Source organism: Cupressus sempervirens, chromosome 8 (genome assembly GCF_028749045.1).
Source record: "Cupressus sempervirens isolate cs-2001-9-10 chromosome 8, ASM2874904v1, whole genome shotgun sequence".
In the NCBI taxonomy this organism is placed as follows: Eukaryota; Viridiplantae; Streptophyta; class Pinopsida; order Cupressales; family Cupressaceae; genus Cupressus; species Cupressus sempervirens.
In genome coordinates, this window is record NC_143125.1 from 656,463,987 (window position 1) to 656,469,569 (window position 5,583).

At 32.9% G+C, this 5,583-nt stretch overlaps 1 pseudogene; it reads right to left on the minus strand.

The window, feature by feature from the left end:
- Positions 1 to 607: 607 nt before the first annotated feature.
- LOC149544149 (pentatricopeptide repeat-containing protein At5g28460-like) lies at positions 608 to 2,250 on the minus strand (annotated as a pseudogene).
- Between the last annotated feature and the right edge of the window lie 3,333 nt (positions 2,251 to 5,583).

Below are 5,583 nucleotides of genomic sequence, written 5' to 3' on the forward strand. Positions count from 1 at the left end.
AGTAATATATATCCCTACCTTCCTTCAACATACTTATCAATATGTATCTCTTCAGTTATACTCAACAACTTTGTTTTTTCTTGAATATATGGTACAGATCACCATCCATATTTTATATTAAATAATCGTTTCCATGCAAAACCCAACCTTCTATAATTCCGTTTGATTATAAAATAAATCTTTATACAAGCAATCTTCTTATTTTAGATTCACAGTCTTTGCAATTTTCTTACCTTAGCTATCACAACACACACTCAAATAGTGAGAATTCCAACCTTTTAACTCTTTATCTAATATTTAGATAAGTTTATCTAACCACTCTTGATTCTAACAATTTAAATTATCACATTCTATTGATATAATAAATCCTAGCACCTGCTTCCAAAACTTAAGAAAGCAAAATATAGTAGAAAACATTTGCAGACAAATTTACAATACATACATAATGTTTGTGTTCATCAACCTATCAAGACTACAAGAAAATTCCTTACAAAGATATGGAACAAAGAAATAACACATTCAGCAAACATGTGGATCCACCAAAACAAAAATATGTTATTATTCTTACTAATTTTTTTAATATGATTTTTTTAAGAAAAATGATTAACTAAACTATTGATTTTAAGAAAAATATAGCTTCATCTACCCTCTCCACTCTGTAAAATCCATTAATTAGGGTAGTGAATCTAATTATATTAGGAGAACAATGAGCCTACAATATTTTAGCAACTAATCAAAGAGCCTCATCTACTCGGTTAACCTTACAAAGACCAGCAATTAGAGTAGTAAATGTAAGTTCATCTGGGGTACAATTAGCATCACCCATCTTAGCCACCAATCTAAGAGCTTCATTTACTTTGCTTACTCTATAGAGGCCACCAATCAAGATAGTAAATTTAATTTTGTCTGGACAACAATGACCATGCCTCATTCTATTTAACAATTCCAATGCTTCATCAATATAACCCCACTCACAATATGCTCCTAATATAGTATTACAAGTTACAATATTTGATTTGATTCCCATCTCTTCTATCTCAAAGAAAAGAAAATCAATTCTAAAGAAATTGCCACAATGGCCAAGGCTATACAATATCTTATTGAAGGGTACTACACTGAGGGACATCCCCTAAGTTTTTGCTAAATGGACAATCTCCCAGGCCTTGTCTGCCTTCCCTACTTTACACATTGCATTAGTGAACTCAGTAAATTTAAGGGTATCTGGGAAAGACTTGCAACATTTCTCATTGATGTGAACTATAGTCATCTCTACCTCTTGCAATTTGTTTTCCTTTAACAATGTCAAAAATGCTTCTCTCAAAATGATCTTATTTGACACATAGTTGTCCCTCAACATTGCATGCAATAGAGTGAGAGCCTCGTTTATCTTTCCTGATTTTACAAAAACATCAAAAAGATGATTGTAAAGAAGATTATTCAACTTTGGATATGTTGTTCTTACCTCAATGAAGACATGTAAAGATTTGTGCAGCATCTTAGCCCTTTCAAAGTGGTAAATGGGGCACTTAGCCAAGAAAAAATTAATTGAAGGCCCCAATTTTTTAATCTCATTTAGTAGATCATTAATTTGATGAATGTAAAAATTTTCTAGTCCTTCTATTAATCTTTCCCATGCCACCTTTACCTCGACAAAAATCCATTTTACCTGATCTTGTTTTTTTATATTTCACATGCTTTCCTTTGGTGATTCTGATCTTCCATCAAGCTCACTGGCTATTAAGAGAATGCTCAATCAAAATGAGGGAGCTAGTGGTGATTTTCATCACAATCTGATGTCTGCAGTAAATGTGATCTCAACAAAACCCCAAATGTGTCATGCCCATTTTTTTCTACCAAAAACTTATTTAAATTCATCAAATAACTATCAAGATTTAGAGTCAATATTTAAATCCACAATAGATATTTTGATAAAATGATCTTGAGCATTAGCCACTTTTTTCTAATGAAATAACTCACAAATTTAACATCCAAAATAATTTCTCTTAACTAACAATACCATAAATAACAATAACTTTTAGAAAAGATTTACAATATCTTAAATAACAATAGCATCATTTCTATAATCTTTATCACAACTTCTTCTCTCATACACAAGTTTAAATATATTATCAAAAACTTAAGATCTAAAATTTCATTCATATTCATTTGCAAGATTACAACAATAATTATCAAAACCATTCACACAAGTGCCCTTTTCCATCCTACCATAATGGCATCATGAGGCCGCATGTGACCTAGCCATACCCCCAGGCAAGAGAACTCATTTCAACCAAGAGATCATGGATGCAATCCTAAGAGTTCTCTCTAAAACATTATGGAATAATTTTTCTAACAATATTTCATCTCAATAAGTAAGAACTACTCTAAATGCATATAAGTTACTTATCTTTTCAAGAGCTCTCCCTTTAGATAGATCTTCATCTTCAACCCAGAATCCTTCCTCCTCTTCCTCCATCTCCTCCTCACTCCATCAAGCAAAATTTGTCTTCAAAATGTAGAGTGGTTCCATCCCCTCAATGTTTTTCCCCCTACTCTTATTAAAACCCTCTCATTCTTCTACATCTCCCAAGCCTTCTTGGGAAGGGTGTGGGTGACATTGGTTCTCCTCCTTACCTATCTTATTCACATTAATTGTCCTTGGTTGGTGTTCCTCCGTTTACAATCTTCAAGACAAGCTTTTTTCCTTCCAAGTCTTCACATTCTTCAAGAGTTGTCCTTCATTTTCGGCCACCTTGGTAAAAGCAACTTCTGGGTGGTCCCCCAAGTCCATAATAAGAGTATAAATGAGTAAAAATGCCCAAAACCCCTAGGTCTACCATGTGGGCATTCAAAACAAGTACTAAACTGACACTAGGAGTCATCCTAACCCTTTGAAAGCTCACTTAAAGTTTGCATACGAATTTTACTTATGTTTGACCCTATTCAAAGCTACATAACCAAGGTTTCACATAAGAACCTACATGACCCAACCTAAAACATAGTTTCCAACCTATACATCTTCCATAGGACTTCTCACTCAAATGTCACATCTCCTAAAAAGGGGAGAAGGCATGGAGTGTCTCCTACTTTATGATTTTCGTCACTCTTGGGAAGTGGTACCTTTGAGGTGTCATAATGAAAGCTTTAACCATGATTTGACCTAAAACTAGCCCCCAACCCTAGGTAGTATAAGTGGGTTAGATTATTTTAACCCAAAATGTACTTTAGGGTCCATTTTGACCCCTCTAAAGTCCAACTTTAGTTTACATCCGATTTTACAACAATTTGCATTGTGGCAACTTTGACTATTATAAAGAGTTGGCATAGATTCCTCGAAGATCTTTATAATCATCCTCTGCACAATTCAATTTAAACATCAGTGAACCAAACATATATATATAAATATATGACTATAAACATAATTACATATCCTAATCAACCATAGATGAACACATTAGATCGATATCATATTCCAACATCATTTTCCTATGAATCATTTGCATATGAAAATCATTTACAAATATGTATCATTCATTTTATTATAACCACTTCTCTAAGTACAATATTTTCAAGAATAGTATCCATATTAGTAATTCATAACGTATGTATCATAACACCTTATATCTTACATGTACATTAATCAAATTCTTACAATTGAGTCTAAGTCTATAATGAGATGGGGTATTACATTACTTGCTCTCACTAATTATAGGATTCAAATCATAACATCCCTTAAAATAACATAAAAAGTACCACTAGTATTCATTGTGTTATCTATATTCTATTCATTTCCATACTTCTTTATTTAGAATTAAATGATACATAATTTACTTTAAAACAATAATCACATAACCCAAACTTGATTTCCATTTTCACAGTCACCTTATGTGGAATGTATTCACCACAACACAATATCTATTCAATTCAATTGGCCATAATTTTAATTAATAAAACTATCTAATTATCATGATGAGATAAGATGAACAATATAAGGTATTTATCCATAAGGTAACTCGCATTAGCTAATCAATTTGTTAACTTATATTAGACAATCCATCCTAGTGTGAATTAGGTCTAATGCTACTAGTCTCATAACTATCTAAACTATCATGTCATATGTAACGAGGTCCAACCATTTCTATTTGTAATCATTGTCAAGTGTATGAACAAAATACATAGTTGATCATAAGTTGAGTCTAACTTGCACATTAATTAAATAAGCATAATTATACTATATGAAGTATCACATACACATTTGCACCTAATACTCGAATTGTTACAATTGATAAGTCAATCTTATTTAAACAATACTAATCATTGCAAGTCACATAAGGATTTTCCCTAATCATGTTATTGAATAAGTCATATAATGTTCTTCTAATGAAAAAATTAATATTTACTACTAATCAAATTATATTGTAGAAAAATTAACAATTGATCTAGTCCTTACTTGGACAGGACCTTACAAAATGTTTGAGGCTAATGTAATTGATAATGCAGATCTGTCAGTGTTGGTTAGCTGAAGACGAGAGTTTATCTTGCAAATGGATTTTGTCACATGCTTAAGTTGGTGATTGGTTGGTTTCCTCCATCCATTTAGACATGGTCTCATGCTAACACTTAACGATGGAAATTTTTCTCGAATGTTTTAGCATAAGACCGTTGAAAAATCCGAACAAACCGGTCATTATTTTCCAAGGGGTGAAGCCTATCGGCTTAACAAGGAGGCTAAGAATTGTTAATTTTTGTAGGTAATCTTTAAGCCCATCAATCCTTTTTTTAATATAGATTTTTTTGAAACCCTCATAACCCTAGATCTATAGCAGGAGTTCGATCAGCTTTAACATATTTTCAAAAAGCACTCTGCGCACACATACTTTTCTTAGAATAGGAGAAAGAATTGACCACCAATAGATTAAATTCCTCTAAACATTGAAAATCATTTGAGGAATTTGGATGGTGCATGGAACTATTAGTAGAAATACAAGGGGGTTCCTTGAATGAGAGCTTAAAACTCCCCCAACCCTCTCCTTCATCTTCCTACATGTTAAGGACCACTTTGGTAATCACACGAATGGCATAAACATGCATTAATTTTCTAGACAACATGACCATAACTAATAGGAGAAGAATCCCTATGGATAACATGAACCTAGGGTCCACCTCTCTTTTGACACTAGAATCGTTAGCATTTTGCAATGAACAAATCTTTGTGGCAATGTAAAATGACAGAGTTACAAGCAAGAGAACTATATTTCTCCATCTCCCTTAGGTGCCCACAAAAATCACCTTGCTATCTGAAAATAGATGTGGTCAAGCGGTGGGTGTGGAGCCTTCCTTGCCTCAGTCCTTGGCCTAGCCTTCTACTCACACCTATCTCCAAAGTCCCCACTAATTGTGCACTATACCATTAGATAGACATCACTGATAATTTCCCACTTGTGAGGGGATTGGAAGTATCTATTACTCTCTAGTATCTTCCCCTTTGAAAAATTTAATAAAGAAAACTTTATGTTTGGTTTCTTATCACTTTTTTTTTAATTCAAATATTTTTGCACACATTACAAGAAGCCTTCATTCATC